At 32.7% G+C, this 27,096-nt stretch overlaps 1 long non-coding RNA gene across 2 annotated transcripts in view; it reads left to right on the top strand.

Annotated features, from left to right (window-relative positions):
- The first annotated feature begins 1,576 nt into the window (after positions 1-1,576).
- Positions 1,577-27,096, top strand: part of LOC127729990 (uncharacterized) — a 53,099-nt gene continuing 27,579 nt past the window's right edge. Inside the window, exons 1-3 of one of the 2 annotated variants that reach the window (XR_007994923.1) lie at positions 1,577-1,675; positions 3,703-3,784; positions 5,028-5,111. This is a non-coding gene — a long non-coding RNA (uncharacterized LOC127729990). Of the gene's footprint in view, positions 1,676-3,702; positions 3,785-5,027; positions 5,112-27,096 lie in introns of those variants that run through there. The other variant, XR_007994922.1, reaches the window with a different exon arrangement.

The following is a 27,096-nucleotide window of genomic DNA, read 5'->3' as shown; positions in this document are numbered from 1 at the left end:
CACGTGAAATGATACTGCTTTCAACTCACAAGACAATTTATGTCGAAGTTTTGTTTTAAAAGTTTTACTTTCAGATTTATAATGAGAACAACATATATATTTTTGTATTCTCGAAAATCTGTAAATATAAGTTCTTCGTCACAGACACTTTCAGCCAAAACTGTATGTAGGTTAAATCAGGCCGTTAGTTTTCTCGTTTTAATTGTTTTACATTTGTCATTTCGGGGCCTTTCATTATAGCTGACTATACGGTATAGGTTTTGCTCATTTTTGAAGGCCGTATGCAGATCTATAGTTGTTAACTTCTGTGTCATTTGGTCTCGTGGGGAGTTGTTTCATTGGCAATCATACTAAATCTTCTTTTTTTTATATAATAGATTACCAACAAATTAATTGAAATTTTCATCCTAAAATAATCTCCACACACAAATTTGTGTTTTAAGTCATAAGATTAATATAAGCACTTGTTGCTTGTTTCTGAATCCTATTTGCTACAATGTGAAGTTATATTTTATAAGATGTATTTAATTCATAATTAAATATAGTTTACACTAAAATGTATTTAGTTGGTTGCTGTAGTTTTTATTTTTGTTATTTTTTTTGGGGGGAAGGGAAAACGGGGGGGGGGGGGGGGATAAACTAAATACACTAAAGATACATGTACCTGAATTATTAATATTTTATTAAGTTAATACAAATTACAACTTTCAATATATTTTAAAGATACTATTGATAAGGATTACACGCGTGCACAAATACATGTTCAATTTAAAAAAAAAGACATGTGGTATGATTGCCAATGAGATAACTATCCACCTGCGTTCAAATGAAGTAGATGTAAGCAACCATAGGCAACCGTACGGCCTTCAACAATGAAAAAACCCATTCTTTATAGTCGGCTATAAAAGGCCCCTACATAAAAACGGCCTAATTTATAACAAAACAATTTACGAAAGACAAATATGACAGACATGAATCAACGAATACCACTGAACTACACGCTCCTGACTTGGGACAGGCACAAAAAGAATATGGCGGGATTAAACATGTTTGTGAGTGCTCAATCCTCCCTTAACCTGGTACAGTGGTGTAACAGCACAACATAAGAACAAACGGTAAAAATCAGTTGCAATTGGCTTAATCCAAAAGATCGGTACGAGATACAAAACGAATAACATAAAAACAATAAACGCAATACACCGAAATAAGAGTACTCGCAGTTACTGAAAGCTAATTCAAAGCCAATCACAACTAATATATCAACCATGTTATTTCTTATGATAAAGAATCTTGCAATCTGATTGGTTAATTACCTGGTGTAGATAACATCCTACCCAGTTCACCCGGGGATAACATTTTTTTTTCAAAAATTTCCAAAAAATAAAAAAGTTGTCGAAATAATTCAATAAAACAATATTGCTAAAAATCGAGAATTTTTTTTCAAAATTACAAAAAAAAAACCAAACTTTCAAATTGGCACATATTCAAGCCTGCATGCCATGACGGCTACTTTTGTCTGGAGTGAAGCTGTGCAGCGCATCCTTGACAACCGGACGTTATCAACAAGCAATCAACAATTAAAACCATTGACAACGTCAATAGTTATTGCTGAGAGTGAAGGGAAAAATGTGTTCCAAAGTAACCTGCGAAAAATGCAACAAGCCTACATGGTCAGGTAAATACAATGTAAATTAAATGTATAAAACAACGAATATTGATTGAAGACTCTACATTTGTAGTCTGTTTTAAAAAAAAATTGAAACAATGCCGTGTGTAATTCTTCATCAGTTTTGGATATTTCTCTTATTTACATATGAATATACTATAGTGAGCACGAATTTTGTTCCGAGGTTTTCTAAAGTGACAAGAATCCGTTATTTTCAAAATTAAACATCAACATACAGCTCTCAAAATAACGGCAAAATTTAAGTGTTGCGCTGGTTCGAGTGGTCTGCTGTAATGTCCAATAATTTTTGATATTCCTATTATCCTTTTAGTGTATTTCTAAATTATAATGATTTTAATCAGTTCTCAAATTATAAGACTAACATCAGCCACTGTTGTCGACAAAGAAAGCAGCAGAATATTGTATATAAATAGAAACCTTGACGAGTTCTTTTTCCATTTCGAGATTTTTATAGAGTTTTACCGAATACATGTACATGCGACAGTCAAATTCCCTTCGACGCAGATAACTCTTCATGTAGTACATTACTGCAACAGATATTCTTATTGTAATGCATTCTAAACAAACCTTAAGTTATTCATTTGAGTTTTTTAAAAAGGTATCTTCAATATATCAACTCTTATAATTGAACACATTTGACTTTCAACTGTTTTTTTGATGATATCTCATAATTACGATAACTTTGATAGGGGGTAAAAATAAGATGTGGCATGATGGCCTGTAGGACAACCATAAACCAGAGATCAAATGGCGTAAAAGGTTAGAAACTATAGATCACCGTACGGCCTTCAACAATGAGCAAAAACCCATACGGCATAACAAGCTATAAACGGCCCGAAATGACAACTGTATAACGTTTCAAACGAGAAAACCAAGGTCCTGATTTATGTACAAATCAATTCAAAAGAAAAAACAAATATGATTTACAGCAACAAAAGGCAACTACTAAATTAAAGGCTCCTGACTTGGGACAGGAACATACAGAAAGAGGCGGGGTTAAATAAGTTTGTGGAGGCGGAACCCCTTCCCGAACCTAGGACAGCGATAACAACACAACACTATAACAAACTATAAAATCAGTTGAAAGACCTTTTTGATTGGCTGACAACAATCGCAAGGCATTCCAAATTTGTTTTTTTTTTTATTTCTCAAAATATTATTCAATATTCATGACTGCATGTGCTTCCAATGACTACGTCACAACAATGCATGAAAAACCTAAACGCTCGAATTATTCATTTTATTCATGGTTGTAGCATATATACAAATGTAATTATGAAAATTAAATGCTCCTTTTTGTAATTTTTTGGGGTGTAAAAGTGTTGATCATGCGCACAAGTTTTTGTATGAAGCGCTCACGCTTTATACTAAATGTGCTTTAGCCAACTTTATTTTTATAGCATTTATTGTACAAGTGTAATTCCTCATATTTAAGTAATTATTTTGTGATATAAAAAAAGAAGATGTGGTATGATTGCCAATGAGACAACTCTTCACAAGAGACCAAATGACACAAAAATTAACAACTATAGGTCCCGTACGGCCTTCAACAATGAGCAAAGCCCATATCGCATAGTCAGCTATAAAAGGCCCCGAAATGAACGAAAAACAAATATGTAACACACCAACAAACGACAACCACTGAATTACAGGCTCCTGACTTGGGATAGGCACATACATACAGAATGTGGCGGGAATAAACATGTTAGCGGGATCCCAACCCTCCCCCTAACCTTGGACAGTGGTGTTACGGTACAACATAAGAACGAACTATAAAAATCAGTTGAAAAAGGATTAACTCATCAGATGGATACAAATAGAAATACATCTAACAAAAACACAGAGTGGACTTGGCCGGGTACTTGTACATCACAACAACAAAAAGAAACTAAGTACAGATCTGAAAGTACTCGCAGTTACTGACAGCTAGTTCAAAGCCAATAGCATATTTTCCGACTTTGTTTTTGTTGTTTTTTTTTTCTGTTTGCTTTTATCAAATTGCATTTTTTTCCCAGGTTGTGGAAAACATATTGAACAGGCTTTGAAGGATGTGCCGCCAGAACAAAGATGTAAATGCCCGAGAGAGTCAAAATAATGGTGAGGTTTGTGTTTTATCTGCTCCAACTAAACGTCTAATTTTGGAATATTTCAATATTCTATTTTTCATTTATTGAAAAAGCCCCATCGCTAATGTTACCTGAAAGAAAGAAAATAATGAGGGTTTTGTATAGAATATAAACAAGATTGAACTCATCTATACGAAAACTTTAGGTAAATGCATTCTTGATGGTCAGCAATTGGGTACGGCGAATAATTTACAAGAGATCGGGTTAGGGTTAAGTGTTAAGTTTGACTTCGAATTTGCATTTAGATCTAAGTCAATACATAAGAAAGAGATCGGATTAAAATCTATAGCTGATTGAATTTAAATTAAAGGTATACGTCACCGAGACAGCAATCTAACAACATAAACATCCGAACAGCAACAAGAGGTCAACATACAGTTTATATCAATAGATAGATCTTTTTACAAAATTCAAAACTGCTTCAGAATCTTAAAACAAATCTGAAAGAAAAAAAGAAAACAATAAAAAATCTGCATCAACACCAAATGCTTTAATTAGCAACTGATGATGTTCCTAGCATCGGACGGACACATACATACGTAACAAGATTTGATAGCATTTTGAGATATCAGCCACACCATTTTAAATCTTATATTATTTGCATATTTACAAATACTTGAATGTGATTGGTCCTTTCGAATTGTTTTCCTTGGTTTACACTTCGTTCGACCATGTTGCCGAAACTACTTTCGCAACCTATGAAAACATTATGTCGATTTAACTGTGATATATATTTATTCGCCAGGTATGTGAATGAAATCCTGGGTTCAAAGTTTAAGAGAAAAAAAAACCAAATGTTTGGGTTGAGAATTGTAACGACTAAACATATTTTAAAGAGGTTACTGATATGTAAACTGGTTCGCTGAATCAAGAACTTGACATCAAGCAGACTTTCATTAAGTTTTTGAGTTAATCGGACCACACATAATAAATAACTTCAAAAAACAAATGTGTTTAATCCTAAATTAATCTCGATGAGTAGTATAATAAAAGTTTATAAAAAAACGTACAATTCAGGCAAACTAGCGTTAAATACAAGAAGAAGAAGTTCAAAAAAATATATCATTGCACAAACATTGTCATTATTATTTGAAAACAAATTTGAACTCTGACCTTTATATTCAAACTCGAAGTCCAACTCGAAAGTTTAACTCGAAGTTTAACTCTATTGACTTAAATTTCCGTCGACTGCATTTTTTTTTTTATAATTTCAGGATTTTTTTAATGAATGACATTGGTTATTAGAGAACAGAAAGCAAGAGATAGTTATTTTATATAAACACGTCTTTTTATTCATATATCCATTAATAATAAACATACTTCGTTGTTAATAATATTATTGTTTATCTAAACAAAATGAAAAAAAAACATCAGTAATTACGAGAAGTGGAAAGACCTTTTGATTTTGTTCTGATTATTTTTTTATCTTCTGCCGTCTGAGATTTTTTTGCTACTTGACATATCGAACGGATTTTTGACCCATGATATTGTACAATGATTACGATTTCCCCATTCACCCTGCGTGACCAAACACTTTTTCTTATAGGAGTTATCTCCCCACAATCCCTTTTCTTGTTATCTTTATTTCTCTGAAACCGTAAAAGATGTCGACACATTTTTTTCCAAATTGTTCGTATAGTCTTAAGGATGTTTTGGTTATGTTACACCGAAGTAATCCTATGACATCTTATTGGAGTTATTTCCCTTTTCAAATTGACAAAGGTGATATGTTGAATAAATTCATACACCACAAGTCATAGATACCTAAAGTGTTTTGATATGAAGTCCTTGGTCCATTTGGAGGAAATTGAAGTCAAGGTAAAAGGTCAAGGTCATGTTCTTAATTTTGATTTTGCTTGTTATCTTTATTCCGAAGAAACCGTAACAGTTAATGATGAGATGCTTTTGCCAAATAATTGTTTACGACATGGAGCAATGTTTTGGTGACCCTTTATAGGAGTTTTCTCCCTTTATATATTTAAAATCAGTAAAACTCCTCAATCATACAAGTGAATGGTTTGGGGAATATCGATATGAGATCACTGACCTATGACCTTGAAATTAGGCTCAAGGTCAAAGGTCAATTTGACGTTCTAGATTTTGACCTTTGCTAAAATTGACTCTACATATAAATCAAAAACCTTCATAACTAAACGTTTATTTTATTTTACACAACTGGAATATGCCTTAATTTATACTTTTTTCAAATTATCTTAAACTTCCGTTTTAACCGCCTTTAGCCACTTGTCGTTCCATGTTTTCGTTTTTGTTTGTTGAGATTGTTCTTTAGATACATTCTAACTGGAAGGTAGTCCTTCTGTGTTTTTTTTATCGACGGTAGCCTAGTTTGAAGACGATCTAAAAAGATGGAACCTAAATGGAATTGAATTTCGAATGTTGCCTCCTTCTTGACAATCAAATTGTTGCCACTTTTAAAGTATTGCACGTCTGATTCAACTACACAAATGAACAATAAAATTTAGCTTTTGTTTTTTTGACTTTTTTTCTGAGGATTAACAATTCACAGAGAACTTTTATGTGTATTTCTGTGAGGAAATAATTAGGTTGAAAGAACAGAATTAAGGTGACTTGAAATGATTAGTAAATACTGTTATGTGAGATTAACCATTTAAGGTTACCAAAAGACGTAACCAGGTTTGCTCGGATGTTGTGTTATATGACGGAATCAAACATTTCTACTGAGATGTAATAAGCCCTGGATACCGAAGATAAACAATCGGAATAATAAAAAAAAAAAAAAAAAAAATTACAAAGCAATCTTATATTATTTATTACCCGGGTGTAATTAGCACCTCACACAAGCTTAACTAGTTTAACACCCGGGGATTAAGAATAACCAACCGCATTTAATAAAGCGCACAAAAGATTACGAGTCTCAGTGAAAAAGGTATCTACGTTTTGGCAAAAATCACGACAGAGATATTATAAGTTATATGGTTTGCTACTGACTCACTACGGATCCATAGAGGATTAGTAAAATTCATCAGGGTGAGACCGAAGGCCGAATCCCCTATGAATTTTACTAACCCTCTATGGTCCGTAGAGGGTCAGTAGTGAACAGTATAACGAATTTATCGTACACGGGACTTTTCATGTCCCGTTTTGTAGAAGAAAAAAAACAACGAAATTCAATAACATCAATAGATTGCGTCACCATTAATAGTAAACGTGACGTCATGAACCCCATATGAAATCTACTGACCACATACGGATTCATAGGGGTCACCACGTGACGGCGTTAAACCAATCATAACGTCATAATTTATCAGAGGTGCGATAAAGATAGATAGATAGATTTATTTGATCAAATAACATCATAAAACATCACAAAAGTAGTATAAAACAATAGCAGACAAGTTAAAATACTAAAATCATAAAACAATTGATGATACCTAATCAGGATTGCCCATGAAAGCCATACGGCTTATATATATACTTATTTCCAATAGGGTTCCTTTATGTTACATTTTTAAACATATTGAATATAGTTATATAAGAAATCATGACTTTGGCAGGTTTTATGTTAATTATGTTAAAATTATAATTTACGATGACTTTGACTATTCAATAAAATAAAAATTTGCTATTAAAATCGTTGCTTTCCTTTTTTGACAGAAAATCTTTAACACCAGATTAGTAAGATTCAAAATATTTGTTGCTCTTTAATTCATTTGGCAACACATTCCAATCCTTTATAGCATTATAATAAAATGTTAAAGCCTGGTGCCCTTTTATAGGTGGTATAAAAAATTATATTCACTAGATCTTGTTGAATAATTATAATAAAATTGAGAATGGAAATGGGGAATGTGTCAAAGAGACAACAACCAAACCATAGAACAGACAACAGCAGAAGGTCACCAACAGGTCTTCAATGCAGCGAGAAATTCCCGCACCCGGAGGCGTCCTTCAGCTGGCCCCTAAACAAATATATATACTAGTTCAGTGATAATGAACGCCATACTAAACTCCAAATTGTACACAAGAAACTAAAATTAAATAATACAAGACTGACAAAGGCTAGAGGCTCCTGACTTGGGACAGGCGCAAAAATGCGGCGGGGTTAAACATGTTTATGAGATCTCAACCCTCCCCCTATACCTCTAGCCAATGTAGAAAAGTAAACGCATAACAATACGCACATTAAAATTCAGTTCAAGAATTGAACAATCTTTCATCTTAGTTAAATTTCCTTGCATGTAGTAAGGGGTTTTGTTTTGGAATATTTTATATACATGGTTGAGTCTTAGTTATTTGACTCTATTTTTCTACATTCATACAACCAATGCTATTTAGTACATTAAAGTTTACAGAAGTTCTATTTCCCATATCTTTAATAAATCTAACAGATTTATTTTGAAGTTTTGAAATATTTTTTAACTAGTTTTCAAACTTTTTACACAAACAAGAATACCACGCTGAAAATGCATAATCCAAATGGCATTGCTATATATAGTTTTTCTAGAGTTTTCTGATAGACATCGACCATGTATATAAAGGAACTTCAGTCTTGCATTCACTTTTTGTAAAATATTACTGACAATAATTCCCCTAGACAAATATCTGTCTATGTTTAGGCCCAAGTATTTTACACAATCTTGAGCTGGAATAATATGTTTATTGCAGCTGACTTGAAAATTTTCAACCTTTTCAAGTTTGCGTTTTGAACCAAACAAAATACTTTCAGTTTTGCCCAGATGAAGGGATAATTTGTTATCAATTAACAGTTGACTGCAAGACTGGGGTCCCTTTCCAAGTTTTTCAGATATTACCCCCGGGTTCTCACGTGAAAATAAAATTGTGCTATCATCAGCATATAATAATAATTTACAATCGGAACTTATACTTATAGACATATCATTTACATAATACAAAAAATTAAAGTGGACCCAAAATACTACCTTGAGGTACTCCACATGTAACTGTTTGAAAATTAGATTCAAAGCCATTTACATTTACTTTCTGCTTTCTCTCTGTCAAATAAGATTTTAACCATTCTATGGATTTTACACTTTACACTCATTGTTTGTAGTTTGTTACATAAACTATAGAATGGTCAACTGTATCAAAAGCTTTTTATAGATCTAACGTTATCATACATGCACCAGTGTAGAGCACAATAGATGACAATGTTTTTAATATGATCAAGTAAATGAATTAAACATGTCACCGTAGACCTAAAGCTAGACTGAAAGCTATATAACAAATCTTTTTTAACTAAATAATTTTCAAACTGAGAATAAATCGATTTCTCGAGAATTTTAGATACGATAACGAAAATGCTAAGAAGCCTATAATATCCAACCTCTAGTCTGCTGTTCTTTTTATAATCTAGCTTTTTTCATGTCATCTGAGACAATACCACTGACGATAGACAGATTAACTAAATATTTTACAGGTTTTGTTTTAAATACACCATCTCTTATGAACTGCGGAGGAATACCATCTAAACCGGTACTCTTACATGGATTTAAACGTTCTAACTCTTTAAAAACAAATTCTTCACTCATAGGTTTTAATTTCGAAGTAAGTATTACTTAAATACACTTTTCAATAAAAAATCTTACAAATGTGTGTACTATCATCAAAAACCATTGGAGCTGATGGTAATTATGAATCCAGAGAGGCAGCCACATTAGTAAAAAATATGTTAAAATGATTTACCACTGCATTTGAATCAATGTTATTTTCATTTTCTATATTAGAAACTATATTGCTCTTTTCTTTCTGCTTTGAACTATAGCCCAAATTTTTGATGAACTGCTTTCAAAGACTTTTTGGACTATTTTTATTTTCTTCAATCTTGTTCTCAAAATGTGTAGATCTTGCTTCTTTGACAACTCTTTGTGTTGTGTTTCCATATTTGCAAAATTCTGAGAAAAAATGTTTGCTACCAGTTTTTTTTATACATGCGTAATAAATGGTCTCGATTTTTTATTAGTTCCAAAATATAATTTGCTGCATTTGAAGAACTTTCTTTCTGATATACATATGTACATTGTATATATTTTACATATCCATTCTTTTGTTAAAAAAAATAATTAATACTCGCATTCATTAGATAAACAAACCAAAATTTAATCAAGCTTTCATTAGAATTTAGAAAATATAGTCAATTATATTCAAAAAGGGAGTGGTACTTGCATGAAGTATGGTATAGTTGTTATCTTTTACCAATGACCTTTTAAATTCACATGGAAATAATTAGTGAGCTGAGAAATTTCAAAACGGTTATTATCGACTTTTTATGCTGATTTCTTTTTATTTGATAAACTTTCAATACCGTTACCCTTTCCTTTTCCTACTAAGACACGATTATAGAAAACTCTATAAGATACGCACCTATAATATAATGAGATCAAAATAATTTACAGTTTCCTTTAAGTTCACAAAACAAAAGCTGCACGAGTCTGTCTTATTTGTTTTATGTGTTATATATCAAGTAAAGGTCGGTTAGATTTTCCAGTTCTTAAATGTTCACACATTTTTCAAAATTTAGATCCCATAAAAATTTTTGCAGCTGCAGTAAATTCCATAGAAAACTTTGCAAATTTATACATATTATTCTTTGTCTTTTAGCAAGAAGAAAGGTGTCGACACAATGTTTATAACTTATCATGTTGCCATTTGCATTCTTCCCATACGAAAGAAGCTGGTAAAATACAGACAAAAACGACCTGTCTAACTCTATCTTTAAACATTTTAAGACCGTTTTGCGCGGTTTCGTGTTGCTCAGTCTTAAGTTTTCTCTATTGTGTGTTTTTATACTTTTGTTTGTCTTTTGGTATTTTTTCGTTTTTTTTGTTTTGCATGACGTTCTTAGTTTTTCATCGACTTGTAAGTTTGAATAACTCTTTGGAATTTGTCTTTTGCCTCTCCTTTGATCATATATATACAGTCATGATAAAACTATTGTTTTTCACTGTTTGACTGTTTATCTTGGATTTTGATCAAAAAGTCTATGTATTTCTCTTTCTTAATTCTAAATGGTGTGTTAATATGGCATTAAGGGGCCTCGGTGGCCGAGTGGTCTAAGTAGTTACTACTGTAGTCACTAGCCAGTCAACACTGAGGTTGTGAGTTCGAACCCCGCTCGTGTGGGTGCACTCGACTCCAATCTTAATCTTAAGACTAGGATTGTCAGTTTTCCTATCGAAGGTCGGTGGTATTCTCCGGGCACTCCGGCTTCCTCCACCAATAAAAACTGGCCGCCAAGAAATAGCCCAAAAGCGATGTTTAAAAGTGGCGTTAAAACACCAAAAATCAAATCAAATCAAATATGGCATTAAAACTTATAAAAAACTAAAACAATATATTCATTGTTAGTTTATGCAATTTTCAGGCTTACATTCAAGTACCTATAGTCTTGGTGATTGAAATTTTAAAGAGGTATACCTACATGGACCGTCAATGAAAACCACTATGCATAAAAAGTAAACAGTATTCGGCATGGAAAAACAATGATTTTGTTCATGTAAATTATAAAGCTCATTACTGGAATACTTGTTAGCTCATTTTTTAACTAATTACTGAAAAAAGTGAAGATCAATGCTTATTTTATTGAAGAACGTCATAGAAATCCCTCTGTATGCAAGTTCGTGTCATTTTTGTTGAGTCTGCAACGAAAGTCGCGGAAGCGAAACATAACGAGCCTACATACTGTTGTCGTCGGCAACATTTAGTTTTAGTCTATGGTTATAAAATATTTCTACATAAACCTTTCATGGAATTTTACAAAACTGAGACAAAAACTTCTTCATGATCAAATTAAAGACAGTTAAAAGAGCAAAAGAGGTAGGACTAATTTCCCTGAATTTATTTCACAACAGGGCCATATTAAAAAAGTCTTTCATTCTTTACTTCAATTCACGGTATCACAGCCCAATGTGAGTATAGTTTTAAATTATAATGTCTTATTTCTAAATATAAAAGCCCGAATAAAGCCTTAAAAACACAATTTTAACAGATTTTGCCAAATTTTAAATATTTTTCCTTAAAATATATAGGAAGGACTTTTGAATCCAAAACAAAAATTGTGTGGAAAGAAAGCTATGAATTGTCTTTAATATAAATAAGTTCACTTTGGTTAGCGACATCTTCCGAAGCAAAATTTGATAACCACCTGTTGAATTCAAATTTAATATCAAAGTGATTTAAACAGCGTCATGTAGCGCAACATAGCATTTGGATTTGATGGAAATATACAAATGTTAAATTGGTAAAATATTTTAAGTATATAATAAATTGACCTCTTTTTTTTTTCAAAAAATGTAAATAATTGCATATACAGTGTTCAGTTGGATTAGATACTTTTATATTTTGACCCTGTGAGTCAAACAAATACAGATGTAATTGGCCCTACCTTCTTTTGAAATATTTTTTTCGTCAAAATTTGAAAATATATATTTTTTTAATTTTCAGGTTTTTAATGATACATTTTTGTTTTGCATTTATCACTTACATACAGTCGGATGAAACATTTTTGGAAATAAAAAGACTTTGTTAGACCATCCCCGAATGTTACGAAACTTAGACAGGAGCGTCATCATTATCAAGAAATAGCATCTAAACAAAAAAGCTTTATTTTAATTTATTTTCGTATTTTACTGATAAATGGACCGTGTTTTTGGCAGTCAACATTACACTTTTACTATGACAGAAGCAATCGTCGGCGAGACACGTGGTGCCACAGAAGCCTTTACGAATATTTGACAATGTAAACAAGAAAATATAACATTGAATCGCTACTTCAGTCCGTTTATTCTAAAAATGTAAAACAGTACTATGATCAATTTTAATTAGTCGAAAATAAAATGTTTTACATACTGACTTCCTGATATCCTCCCCAAGTATACGATTTTTTCTTAAAATGTCCTGTACCAAGTCAGGAATATGGCAGTTGTTATCAAATAGTCCGTTTCTATTTATATTGGCGTTTGTTTTTGTAGTAGTTCAGTGATTATGTTGTTCCGTTGTTTTCCTCTTATAGTTGATGTGTTTCCCTCGGTTTTGGTTTGTGACCCGGATTTGTTTCAGTTAAATCGTTTTTTGATTATTGAACAGTAGTATACTACTGTTGCCTTTATTTATACAGCAGTGCGTGATCGTATCCGTGTTTTTTTAAGAAATGGAACGGGTCGGTTGAACGGTGTGAGTACACTGTATTCATACAACAAGCATACAAACATATTTTAATAAGAATAATAAGGAAAATGCATGTATTCAAAGTATAACTCCAATTACAGATCTTACAGACTGGTAATAATTACTATTAAACCGGAGGAAAGTTCCGAATCCTGGATAAAACAAACAAGCACTCCCTACTAAAGTGCGGACGTGAAAGGAGACACATAAGTGTAGTGTCGACAAAAGTCAACAACAAATAATGATGAAAACAATATATTGTTTAAAGTACATGTTCATACTGGTAATTTGAAATAATTATTTTCACCGAGATGTACAAATGTGTCTGATGATTGTGATAAAATATCCCACGATTTGAGTGCGTAGGCCTACCCAGCTGCTTCAAGTTTTGTTCTTTATTCCCCCCAATAGATAACATCTTGTTCAACACAGGTTAGATGCTCTTTTCTTTCTGCTTTGAACTATAGCCCAAATATTTAATGAACTGCTTTGAAATTCAAAGACTTTTTGGACTATTTTTATTTTCTTTAATCTTGTTCTCAAAATATGTAGATCTTGCTTCTTTAACAACTCTTTGTTTTGTTTCTATATTTGCATATTTCTGAGAAAAAATGTTTGCTTCCAGATTTTTTATACATGTTAAATAAATGGTCTCGATTTTTCCAAACTATCTGATGTAATCCAGGGTTCTGTGTGTGTTTTTTAACCCTTAATTCTCTTATTGGTGCTACCTTGTTTTTTTAACCTTTAATTCTCTTTTGGTGCTACCTTGTTTTTTTAACCCTTAATTCTCTCATTGGTGCTACCTTGTTTTTTTTACCCTTAATTCTCTTATTGGTGCTACCTCATCTAGAACTGATATAAACATATCTCTAAATATACCCCAAGCCAAATTTATATATCTACATATATATAATTTTGACCAATTAGCTGTATTTAGTTTCTCAATAAACTTTTTTTTTACCAATTTTCCTTGTACAGTATATAAGGAAATGACCACTCAAATAAATATTTAAGACTCTTGACTGACTAACATTTTCTTCACAAATTACAATATGGTCAATTAATGTTCTAATAGTATATGTTGTTCTAGTTGGCTCTTTTATAAGCTGTTTTAGATTAACCAAATTTAACATATTGGTATAGTTTCCACATAAGAAAGACATTTTATTTATTAAGCAAATGTTTATATCACCTAAAACAAACAGTCCAAATCCATGATTTATTTTATTTAATACTTCAAACAAATTTAAGAAATTACTAGAAGATGCCCGCGAAATCACGGTGCAGTTTGGCAAGTGTTGAAACAAAGAGTGTCAAGGGTGCCTGTGTTTACACATAAAAAGGGGGTAGGGGTCCGGACGTCGGGTGCCTGTGTTGACACATAAAAAGGGGGGAGGATCACTTCGACACGTTCAACGCCCATTTCATTTTTGGACAGTTCTGCACCTGAGTAAAAAGGATGGATGTCTGTCGTTTAATTTAGCAAAATGATGCACTTACCATACAATCCAGGATCATTATAGGCCTAACTGTCCTATTTTCTATCCTTTCTTCTTACTTTCACTTGAATTTCGCGGGCAGTACGTCGACTGAGCATGCACGAAAGCGTATAAGACACGGATCGATAACGGTCTCCGAATTTGGATATTTTCTCAAAAATTGGCATTTTCTGTGGAAAAAAGATTGTTTCAAAGACAAATTTAGGAAATACAAAACACTACCTTTTTACGTCATATCACAAATATTTCCGACTTTGTATGGTTTCAGAGGAGTTGCGGCTCAATGAAATCGGTCTCTTCCTTTAGAAGTATAGATTATCAACATCGTCAGAATGAAGATTGGGTATAGGTGAAAATGCCAGGTCTTTTCGAACAAACATGCACACACCACCTCCATTTCTGCATCTATCTGATCTTACCACACAACAGCCATCGATGAAGATTTCAGCACTTGTGATTGATTCGTCAAGCCATGTTTCTGTAACTGACATAACTGCTGCCTTAGTTCGCATAGCAATATTCCGCAATTCGGATATTTTCGGAAGGAGCGATCTTGAATTGCAATGTATAAAATGTAGACCTTTATTCTCAAAAGGTTTTAAATGTTAATAAATGGTAAATCTAGGTATAATATAAAACCTTAGGATTTATTTGGCCCAACTCTTTTTGAATTTTAGATTTTTCATGTTCTTAAACTTCGTATTTGAGTTGGCCTTCCAACTGTTTTGATTCGAGCGTCACTGATGATTCTTAGGTAGACGAAACGCACGTCTGGCGCACAAAATTATAAGCCTGACTCCCGTTTCCCGTTTCATAAAACAATCGTTATTAACGATGAACGTAGAATTATCAAAGCGTGCAACTGTAACTACTGCATTGCAATAACGTTGACGTGCGTTTCATTAAGTAAACGAAAACGAATCGTTTGAATTTCCAATCGTTTAACAATCGCTATTTATTTATAGAACGGGAATTCCGGAAAATGAGATCTCTTAACAATTTGTGTTTGGAAGTAACCGTTTCGTAGCAGATGAAATAGAAATAGCAAAGAGAAATCCAAAAAGTATACATCAATTAAAAACCCTCTAGATTATATATATAATTCATTATACTTTAAATAACACCCTGATTTTTTGTCGAGGATCAGTATTTTAAACTAATTTGCTGCATTTGAAGAACTTTCTTTCTGATATACATATGTATATATTTTACATATCCATTATTTTGTTATAAAAACTAAGTAAAACTCGCATACATTAGATAGATAAACAAACCAACATTTAATCAAGCTTTCATTAGAATTTAGAAAATATAGTCAATTATATTCAAAAGGGGAGTGGTACTCGCATGAAGTGTGGTATAGTTGTTATCTTTTACCAATGACCTTTAAAATTCACATGGAAATAATTAGTGAGCTGAGAAATTTCAAAACGGTTATTATCGACTTTTTATGCTGATTTCTTTTTATTTGATAAACTTTCAATACCGTTACCCTTTCTTTTTCCTACTAAGACATGGTAATAGAAAACTCTATAAGATACGCACCTATAATATAATGAGAGCAAAATAATTTACAGTTTCCTTTAAGTTCACAAAACAAAAACTGCACGAGTCTGTCTTATTTGTTTTATGTGTTATATATCAAGTAAAGGTCGGTTAGATTTTCCAGTTCTTAAATGTTCACACAATTTTCAAAATTTAGATCCCATAAAGAATTTTGCAGTAGTGAATTCCATAGAAAACTTTTCAAATTTATACATATTATTCTTTGTCTTTTAGCAAGATGAAAGGTGTCGACACAATGTTTATAACTTATTATGTTGCCATTTGCATTCTTCCCATACGAAAGAAGCTGGTAAAATACAGTCAAAAACGATCTGTCTAACTCTATCTTTAAACATTTTAAGACCGTTTTGCGCGGTTTCGTGTTGCTCAGTCTTTAGTTTTCTCTATTGTTTTGCATGACGTTCTTAGTTTTTCATCGACTTGTAAGTTTGAATAACTCTTTGGTATTTGTCTTTTGCCTCTCCTTTGATCATATATATACAGTCATGATAAACTATTGTCTTTCACTGTTTGACTGTTTATCTTGGATTTTGATCAAAAAGTCTATGTATTTCTCATTCTTAATACTAAATGGTGTTTTAATATGGCATTAAGGGGCCTCGGTGGCCGAGTGGTCTAAGTAGTTACTACTGTAATCACTAGCCAGTCAACACTGAGGTTGTGAGTGTACCCCGCTCGTGTGGGTACACTCGACTCCAATCTTAATTGACTAGGATTGTCAGTTTTCCTATCGACGGTCGGTGGTTTTCTCCGGGCACTCCGGCTTCCTCCACCAATAAAAACTGGCCGCCACGAAATAGCCCAAAAACGGTGCTTAAAAGTGGCGTTAAAACACCAAAAATCAAATCAAATCAAATATGGCATTAAAACTTATAAAAAACTAAAACAATATATTCATTGTTAGTTTATGCAATTTTCAGGCTTACATTCAAGTACCTATAGTCTTGGTGATTGAAATTTTAAAGAGGTATACCTACATGGACCGTCAATGAAAACCACTATGCATAAAAAGTAAACAGTATTCGGCATGGAAAAACAATGATTTTGTTCATGTAAATTATAAAGCTCATTACTGGAATACTTGTTAGCTTATTTTTTAACTAATTGCTGAAAAAAGTGAAGATCAATGCTTATTTTATTGAAGAACGTCATAGAAATCCCTCTGTATGCAAGTTCGTGTCATTTTTGTTGAGTCTGCAACGAAAGTCGCGGAAGCGAAACATAACGATCCTACATACTGTTGTCGTCGGCAACATTTAGTTTTAGTCTATGGTTATAAAATATTTCTACATAAACCTTTCATGGAATTTTACGAAACTGAGACAAAAACTTCTTTATGATCAAATTAAAGACAGTTAAAAGAGCAAAAGAGGTAGGACTAATTTCCCTGAGTTTATTTCACAACAGGGCCATATTAAAAAAGTCTTTCATTCTTTACTTCAATTCACGGTATCACAGCCCAATGTGAGTATAGTTTTAAATTATAATGTCTTATTTCTAAATATAAAAGCCCTTAAAAACACAATTTTAACAGATTATGCCAAATTTTAAATATTTTTCCTTAAAATATATAGGAAGGACTTTTGAATCCAAAACAAAAATTGTGTGGAAAGAAAGCTATGAATTGTCTTTAATATAAATAAGTTCACTTTGGTTAGCGACATCTTCCGAAGCAAAATTCGAGAAGGCGAGACACGTGGTGCCACAGAAGCCTTTACGAATATTTGACAATGTAAACAAGAAAATATAACATTGAATCGCTACTTCAGTCCGTTTATTCTAAAAATGTAAAACAGTACTATGATCAATTTTAATTAGTCGAAAATAAAATGTTTTACATACTGACTTCCTGATATCCTCCCCAAGTATACGATTTTTTCTTAAAATGTCCTGTACCAAGTCAGGAATATGGCAGTTGTTATCAAATAGTCCGTTTCGATTTATATTGGCGTTTGTTTTTGTAGTAGTTCAGTGATTATGTTGTTCCGTTGTTTTCTTCTTATAGTTGATGTGTTTCCCTCGGTTTTGGTTTGTGACCCGGATTTGTTTCAGTTAAATCGTTTTTTGATTATTGAACAGTAGTATACTACTGTTGCCTTTATTTATACAGCAGTGCGTGATCGTATCCGTGTTTTTTAAAGAAATGGAACGGGTCGGTTGAACGGTGTGAGTACACTGTATTCATACAACAAGCATACAAACATATTTTAATAAGAATAATAAGGAAAATGCATGTATTCAAAGTATAACTCCAATTACAGATCTTACAGACTGGTAATAATTACTATTAAACCGGAGTAAAGTTCCGAATCCTGGATAAAACAAACAAGCACTCCCTACTAAAGTGCGGACGTGAAAGGAGACACATAAATGTAGTGTCGACAAAAGTCAACAACAAATAATGATGAAAACAATATATTGTTTAAAGTACATGTTCATACTGGTAATTTGAAATAATTATTTTCACCGAGATGTACAAATGTGTCTGATGATTGTGATAAAATATCCCACGATTTGAGTGCGTAGGCCTACCCAGCTGCTTCAAGTTTTGTTCTTTATTCCCCCCAATAGATAACATCTTGTTCAACACAGGTTAGATACTTAATATGTTATGGTAGATATTACATAAGGACATACGGTTTTTGTTATTGTATTATCTACTTATTGCGTGTCCCCTATATCAGACATAAACCTCTCCTTAGCAATGATGCCTCAAAGGTAGTTACAACCTGATGCAAAGGAATAGATATAAGCTTTAGATCATCCAAGTTGTTAGTAATATTCGTTCTGGTTCAAAAAACTTTCTTTTCCCTAAATACTCATTGTCTAACTTTTCCCAATATGTGCAAGGCGATAACCGTCCTTAGAGTTGCGATAGGTTTGCTACAGGTCAGACTACACACACATATCGTTTGAAAATCACACGCAATGCGAGATTATCGCAGAGAACGATTGTTTTATGAAACAGAATTATTGCGATACGTTTTGTTAACCATCAAACGTTAGCAAACGATCAATGTTTTATGAAACGGCAGCCTGGTATCTTTGATTGTTTTTATTCCCCAGTATGTAAAAAAATGTAGTTGAAATTCTTTATAATAATTTGTTAATTTTACATCCCGTCATAAAAATGAGTAAAAGAAGTTTTTTTTTCATGTCCTTTTAGGTCATATAGCTCTTCAACTGTTTGATTGGCTTTCAAATATTTGCTTTGAGCGTTCTTGATGAAAGTAAATCCATAAAAACTTCGGACGCATTAAAAATATAAAATGATGTTTTCATTTTTTTTCATACGAAATAAAATTTGTTAAAGGTTTCAACTCTATCAGACAAAGTTGACCTTAGATGAATTTTGCAACTTTTTAAAGGTCCTTTTTGGTCATATAGCTCTTTAAATGTTTCAGTTCTTATACATTATTGGCTTTCAAATGTTCGGCCTTGAGCGTTCTTGATGAAGATAAATCAAGATAAGCGCTTCGGACGCATGACATTTATAACGTGTTGTTTTTTAAAAATTTTTTTTTATATATTAATCGCTATTTTTTAAACGTACAATTCAGACAAATAACTGATAGTTAGATACACATTAGGTCTTTTTGTATTTTTCATAAAATTTAACATTCATACATCATGTACATATTGCAAAAAGTCAACTACATTTTTTATTCCATATTTTTATATATAAAATAAGCAAAGTTGACCTGTTTGTATATTTTCATACTTTTATCAGCTGGTGTATAATATTACATTATCTATTAGAAAAGATGTGTTATTTGTGAAAATCTTGCTAATTTGAAAGTCGAACATTCAAACATTCATATAGTAACCTTTTATTGATTGATATTTTAGGTGTCGATAACATAGTTTATTTATAAGTTGTAATTTACCTCAGAGTCTATCGTTTGAATTGTACATGTATCACATTTTGCTACACTGGGGCCATGCATAGCTCACTTCTACGGCACGAATAATATCGCCGTAGTAAATAAAGGCAACAGTAGTATACCGCTGTTCGAAATTCATAAGCCAGTGAACTAAAATTCCACAACTAATCATTTTGTCCTTTTCACTTGTTCCTTGACTGGCTATTAAATAGCGTATCTTTATTTTTCTAATAAAGCATATTATAATAAAAGATTATTTTTTTAGTGTACAACACTTTTGATATTAAGAAAAACTACGTGCTTTCAATGGTCCATTCGATTCGATTGACAAGGATTTGCTTCCCCTTGTGGAGCATCTACGATGACCCCCAGTAAGTAGTGGAGTTCGATGTCACCTTGATGATGTTATATTGGAGACCCTTTGACAAAAAGAAGACAGTTTAGAATCATCGGTGTTATATCGTCCTGAACATGCATGAAATATTTGCCACTGAGCATTAAGCAACCAACAATCAATCATTCAATTGGTGTTATATTGGAAACATATACAGTAATAAAAATGTGCTTGGTAAATAAAGATATGGACACATGTGTCCCTCCGCAGCAAGAGGATTAAAAATTTTTGAAATGTAAATGTTATATTGTTTTTGCCAGCATCTTATTTTGGTCTCGCTTTTTTTAAAACGTACATTTAAGAAAAACGACTGATACTTGAATCCTTGTAAAGTCTGTTGTATTGTTCATGCAATTTGACATTCATACATTTTGTTTTCCTTATTTTTCAAATTCGGATCTGAGCAAAAAGAGCAAATTGACCTGTTTGTACATTTTCATAACTTTAGCAGCTGCTGCATAATATTACATTATCTATAAGCAATAGATGTTATTTGTGAAAATCCTAGTATTTTGAAGGTCACCATCAAACATTCATATTCTGACCTTAAATATTTTAATTAACGGACATTTATATGTTTGAAAACAGGGTTTATTTTTAAGTTATAATTTGGCACTCTCGTTTGTATTTTGACACATTTTATTATACTGTTGCTTCTTATAGCGCACTATACGATATGAATAAGTTCTTCAATAGACAGTCAAGGAACTAAAAAAAATCTTAACTAATCAGTTTGTCCGTTTCACTTTTCACAAGAATTTATAACCAAAAAGGACAAAAGGTTTAGCCAAAACCGGGCAAGGAATTAGAGCTTTGCATGAGGGAGATATATTCCTTAGTGTTATATCATTTCATTTTTTTTGTAACAGCAAATTTAAAAAAAAATAATATCCGTATTTGCATGCCACTAACGAAGTACTGATTACTGGTCTGGTGAAACCCTCCAGGACGAACAGTCCACCAGCAGAGGTATCGACCCAGTTGTAATTATAACACTAAAGGTATCAATTTTACTGCACCAGATACGTATTTTAAAAAAAACTCTCTCTTAAGTTATACTCGAGGCAAAGATATTTGAAAATCCAAAACTTATTAAAGAAATGAAGAGGTTATAACCAACGAGGACAACATATTAGTCAAAACCGGGCAAGGAATTAGAGCTTTGCATGAGGGAGATATATTCTTTAATTTCTAATTAATTCAAACATTTTGTAATAGCAAATTTGAATAACACAATATCTGTATTTTTATGCCACTACCTAAGTACTGACTACTAAGCTGGTGATACCCTCGTGGAGTCACCGTCCATAATCAGAGGTATCAAACACAATATCTGTATTTTTATGCCACTACCTAAGTACTGACTACTAAGCTGGTGATACCCTCGTGGACTGACCGTCCACAATCAGAGGTATCAAACACAATATATGTATTTTTATGCCACTACCTAAGTACTGACTACTAAGCTGGTGATACCCTCGTGGAGTCACCGTACACAATCAGAGGTATCAAACACAATATCTGTATTTTTATGCCACTACCTAAGTACTGACTACTAAGCTGGTGATACCCTCGTGGACTCACCGTCCACAATCAGAGGTATCAAACACAATATCTGTATTTTTATGCCACTACCTAAGTACTGACTACTAAGCTGGTGATACCCTCGTGGAGTCACCGTACACAATCAGAGGTATCAAACACAATATCTGTATTTTTATGCCACTACCTAAGTACTGACTACTAAGCTGGTGATACCCTCGTGGACTGACCGTCCACAATCAGAGGTATCAAACACAATATCTGTATTTTTATGCCACTACCTAAGTACTGACTACTAAGCTGGTGATACCCTCGTGGAGTCACCGTACACAATCAGAGGTATCAAACACAATATCTGTATTTTTATGCCACTACCTAAGTACTGACTACTAAGCTGGTGATACCCTCGTGGACTCACCGTCCACAATCAGAGGTATCAAACACAATATCTGTATTTTTATGCCACTACCTAAGTACTGACTACTAAGCTCCTGATACCCTCGTGGAGTCACCGTCAACAATCAGAGGTATCGACCCAGTGTAGAAATAACATTAACGGTACCAATGTTACTGTACTAGATGCGCATTTCGACAATCAATGTCTCTTCATTGATACTCGAATCCAAAACATTTGAAAATCCAAAATTTATTAAAAAAAGGAAGAGCTTATAACCAAATGTGCTTTAGTCAATTTTATTTTTATAGCGTTTATTGTACATGTGTAATTCCTCATATTTAAGTAATTATTTTGTGATAGCATATTCTCCGTCTTTGTTTTTGTTGTTTTTTTTTCTGTTTCCTTTTATCGAATTGCAGTTTTTTCCCAGGTTGTGCAAAACATATTGAACAGGCTTTGAATGATGTTCCGCCAGAACAAAGATGTAAATGCCCGAGAGAGTCAAAATAATGGTGAAGTTTGTGTTTTATCCACTCCAACTGAACGTCTAATTTTGGAATATTTCAATATTCTATTTTTCATTTATTGAAAAAGCGCCATCGCTAATGTTACCTGAAAGAAAGAAAATAATGATTGTTTTGTATAGAATATAAACAAGATTGAACTCATCTATACGGAAACTTTAGGTAAATGCATTCTTGATGGTCAGTAAGTGGGTACGGCGAATTTACAAGAGATCAAGTTAGGGTTAAGTGTTAAGTTTGACTTCGAATTTGCATTTAGATGTGAGTCAATACATAAGAAAGAGATCGGATTAAAATCTATAGCTGATTTTAAAACGAATGAATTGAAATTAGGGGTATACGTCACCGAGACAGCAATCTAACAACATAAGCATCCGAACCGCTACAAGAGGTCAACATACAGTTTATATCAATAGATAGATCTTTTTACAAAATTCAAAACTCCTCCAGAATCTAAAAACAAATCTGAAAGAAAAAAAGAAAACAATAAAACATCTGCATCAACACCAAATGCTTTAAGGATGTTCGCTACTCTGTTTCAAAATAACAAGCTTTTTAAAAGACTGTTATAAATTAATAGTTTATAAATAAAGAAAGTAAATAAGCAGATAAAATTGAATGGTCCGTGTGCTTGTTGTCGAGATATAAGCAATTGAAAATTTGGCGGGAAATAGTTCTCTCTAGATTTTTCATACATTTAACATTGACACCTTTTTTTCTTTCAAAAACGATGAAAAAATAACAAGGATTTTATAATATTTTCAAGGATGACATTTTAAACTATATGTAATCAAATTATTGAAAGAAAAGTAGGGGTTAGTGGGCAAAATGGCATTAAATGGATAAAACCAGAGGATTCCGAATATCTGGCAAAAATTCAAAAACAAGAGGAACGAACATCCTTAATTAGCAACTGATGAGGTTCCTAGCATAGGACGGACACATATGTAACAAGATTTGATAGCATTTTGAGATATTAGCCACACCATTTTAAATCTTATATAATTTGCATATTTACAAATACTTGACTGTGATTGGTCTTTTAGAATTGTTTTTCTTGGTTTACACTTCGTTTGACCATGTTGCCGAACCTACTTTCGCAACCTATGAAAATACTATGTCGATTTAATTGTGATATATATTTATTCGCCAGATATGTGAATGAAATTCTTGGGTTCAAAGTTTAAGAGAAAAAAACCCAATGTTTGGGTTGAGAATTGTAACGACTAAACATATTTTAAAGAGGTTACTGATATGTAAACTGGTTCGTTGAATCAAGAACTTGACATCAAGCAGACTTTTTATTAAGTTTTTGAGATAATCGGACCACACATAATAAATAACTTCTAAAAACAAATGTGTTTAATCCTAAATTAATCTCGATGAGTGGTATAATAAAATTTTATGAAAAAAAACGTACAATTCAGGCAAACTAGCATCAAATACAAGAAGAAGTTAAAAAAAAAATATCATTGCACAAACATTGTCATTATTATTTTAAAACAAATTTGAACTCTGACCTTTATATTCAAACTCGAAGTCCAACTCTAAATATTAACTCGAAGTTTAACTCTACTGTACGAAAGCCTATTAGGGTCACAAAAAAATTTATTTATCTCGTATAAATATCTCGTAATTACGAGAAAACTATCGCGTAATTACGAGATAAATATTTTTTTGTGTGACCCTTATAGGCTTTCGTACTATTGACTTAAATTTCCGTCGACTGCATTTTTTTTTTATAATTTCAGGATTTTTTTACTGAATAACGTTGGTAATTAGAGAACAGAAAGCAAGAGATAGTTATTTTATATAAACACATCTTTGTATTGATATATTCATTAATAATAAACATAATTCGTTGTTAATAATATTATTGTTTGTCTAAACAAAATGAAGAAAAACATCAGTAATTACGAAAAGTGGAAAGACCTTTTGATTTTGTTCTGATTATTTTTTTATCTTCTGCCGTCTGAGATTTTTTTTGTTACTTGACATATCGAAAGGATTTTTGACCCATGATATTGTACAGTGATTACGATTTCCCCATTCACCTTGCGTGACCAAACACTTTTTCTTATAGGAGTTATCTCCCCACAACCCCTTTTCTTGCTATCTATATTTCTCTGAAACCGTAAAAGATGTCGACACATTTTTTTCCAAATTGTTCGTATAGTCTTAAGGATGTTTTGGTTATGTTATACCGAAGTATTCCTATGACATCTTATGGGAGTTATTTCCCTTTTCAAATTTAAAAAGGTGATATGTTGAATAAATTCATACACCACAAGTCATAGATACCTAAAGTCTTTTGATATTAAGTCCTTGGTCCATTTGGAGGAAATTGAGGTCAAGGTCAAAGGTCAAGGTCTTGTTCTTAATTTTGATTTTGCTTGTTATCTTTATTCCAAAGAAACCGTAACAGTTAATAATGAGATTCTTTTGCCAAATAATTGTTTACGACATGGAGCAATGTTTTTGTGACCTTTTATACATGTAGGAGTTCTCTCCCTTTATATATTTGAAATCAGTAAAACGCCTCAACCATACAAGTGAATGGATTGGGGTCTTTCGATATGAGATCACTGACCTATGACCTTCAAATTAGGCTCAAGGTCAAAGTTCAATTTGACGTTCTAGATTTTGACCTTTGCTAAAAATTGACTCTACATATAAATCAGAAAACCTTCATAACTAAACGTTTATTTTATTTTACAAAACTGGAATATGCCTTAATTTATACTATTTCAAATTATCTTAAACTTCCGTATTTACCGCCTTTAGCCACTTGTCGTTCCATGTTTTCGTTTTTGTTTGTTGAGATTGTTCTTTAGATACATTCTAACTGGAACATAGTCCTTCTGTGTTTTTTTTTATCGACGGTAGCCTAGTTTGAAGACGATCTAAAAAGATGGAACCTAAATGGAATTGAATTTCGAATGTTGCCTCCTTCTTGACAACCAAATTGTTGCCACTTTTAAGTATTGCACGTCTGATTCAACTACACAAATGAACAATAGAATTTAGCTTTTGTTTTTTTGACTTTTTTTCTGAGGATTAACAATTCACAGAGAACTTTTATGTGTATTTCTGTGAGGAAATAATTAGGTTGAAAGAACAGAATTAAGGTGACTTGAAATGATTAGTAAATACAGTTATGTGAGATTAACCATTTAAGGTTACTAAAAGACGTAACCAGGTTTGCTCGGATGTTGTGTTATATGACGGAATCAAACATTGCTACTGAGATGTAATAAGCCCTGGATACCGAAGATAAACAATCGGAATAATAAAAAAAAAAAAAAATTACAAAGCAATCTTATATTATTAATTACCCGGGTGTAATTAGCACCTCACACAAGCTTAACTAGTTTAACACCCGGAGATTAAGAATAACCAACCGCATTTAATAAAGCGCACAAAAGATTACGAGTCTCAGTGAAAAAGGTATCTACGTTTTGGCAAAAATCACGACAGAGATATTATAAGTTATATGGTTTGCTACTGACTCACTACGGATCCATAGAGGATTAGTAAAATTCATAAGGGTGAGACCGAAGGCCGAATCCCCTATGAATTTTACTAACCCTCTATGGTCCGTAGAGGGTCAGTAGTGAACAGTATAACGAATTTATCGCACACGGGACTTTTCCTGTCCCGTTTTGTAGAAAAAAAAACAACGAAATTCAATAACATCAATAGATTGCGTCACCATTAATAGTAAACATGACGTCATGAACCCCATTTGAAATCTACTGACCACATACTATAAGTTATATGGTTCGCTACTGACCCCCTACGGATCCATAGAGGGTTAGTAAAATCCATAGGGGGTGAGGCCGAAGGCCGAATCTCCTATGAATTTTATTCACCCTCTATGGTCCGTAGGGGGTCAGTAGTGAACCGTATAACGAATTTATCGCACGCAGGACTTTTTCAGCTGCTTTTTGTAGAAAAATAACCATGCAACACAACAACATCAATAGATGACGTCACCATTAACAGTAGACGTTACGTCATGAACCCCCTATGAAATTAACTAACCCCCTACGGATCCATAGGGGGTCACCACGTGACGGCGTTAAACCAATGACAACGTGATAATTTACCCGCGGTGCGATAAGGATTCATAGGGGTCACCACGTGACGGCGTTAAACAAATCATAACGTCATAATTTATCAGAGGTGCGATAAAGATAGATAGATAGATTTATTTGATCAAATAACATCATAAAACATCACAAAAGTAGTATAAAACAATAGCAGACAAGTTTACATACTAAAATCATAAAACAATTGATGATACCTA

This window comes from Mytilus californianus, unplaced genomic scaffold (assembly GCF_021869535.1).
Source record: "Mytilus californianus isolate M0D057914Y unplaced genomic scaffold, xbMytCali1.0.p SCAF_2, whole genome shotgun sequence".
Taxonomy (NCBI): Eukaryota; Metazoa; Mollusca; class Bivalvia; order Mytilida; family Mytilidae; genus Mytilus; species Mytilus californianus.
The sequence above is the reverse complement of the archived record's forward strand: the minus strand, read 5'-3'. Positions and strand labels throughout refer to the sequence as shown.